Here is a 1,083-nt window from a genome sequence, read left to right as displayed (position 1 = left end):
TTTTTTTTTTTTTTTTTTTTTTTTTTTTTTTTTTTTTTTTTTTTTTTTTTTTTTTTTTTTTAATAAATTTGGGGTGTATAGGCAGCTCTTCCCCGCAACAAATACAGTGGAGAGAGCTGCGGTGTACATACACCTCAGCAGAACCTCTTTTTGCTGCTGCTGCTGCTGCTGCTGCTGTTAAAGAAAACGGAGACATATGCGCTGCGATACCATACGAGAGAGACGGTAAAAAAACACAAACCCTAAACCCTTGTAAACCCTAAACCCTTGTAAACCCTAAACCCTAGTAAACCCTAAATCCTTATAAACCCTAAACCCTAGTAAACCCTAAACCCTAGTAAACCCTAAATCCTTATAAACCCTAAACCCTAGTAAACCCTAAACCCTTATAAACCCTAAATCCTAGTAAACCCTAAACCCTTATAAACCCTAATCAACCGTAATACACCCTAAACACTAATAAAACCTACACCCTAAACCCTTATAAAACCTAAACACTAGTAAAAACCTAAACCCTAATAAACCCTAAACCCTAATAAACCCTAAACCCTAATAAACCCTAAACCCTAATAAACCCTAATAAACCCTAAACCCTAATACACCCTAAACCCTAATGCATCCTAAACCCTTATACACCCTAAACCCTAATACGCCCTAAACCCTAGACCCTAACAACCTCTAAACCCTAATAAACACTAAACCCTAGTAAACCCTAAACCCTAGACCCTAGCAACCTCTAAACCCTAAACCCTAAACCCTAACTGCCTCTAAACCCTAAACCCTAATAACTTCTACACCATAAACCCTAAACCCTAACAACATCTACACCCTAAACCCTAAACCCTAAACCCTGACGGGCTCTAAACCCTAATAATATCTAAACCACTAAACCCTTTTCTCCTCTGAAACCCTAAACCCTAAACACTCGACTCAAAACCCTAAACCCTAAACCCTAAACCCTCAACTACGTACCTCTCCCCCCCAATATCTTTTTAAATATATAGAATATATAAATAATATAAACTATATATATATATATATATATATATAAATATATAAATATATATATATATATATGTATAT

The sequence above is a fragment of the Eimeria mitis genome, genomic scaffold (assembly GCF_000499745.2).
Source record: "Eimeria mitis Houghton genomic scaffold, Emh_scaff3838, whole genome shotgun sequence".
NCBI classification, from domain to species: domain Eukaryota; phylum Apicomplexa; class Conoidasida; order Eucoccidiorida; family Eimeriidae; genus Eimeria; species Eimeria mitis.
The sequence above is the reverse complement of the archived record's forward strand: the minus strand, read 5'-3'. Positions refer to the sequence as shown.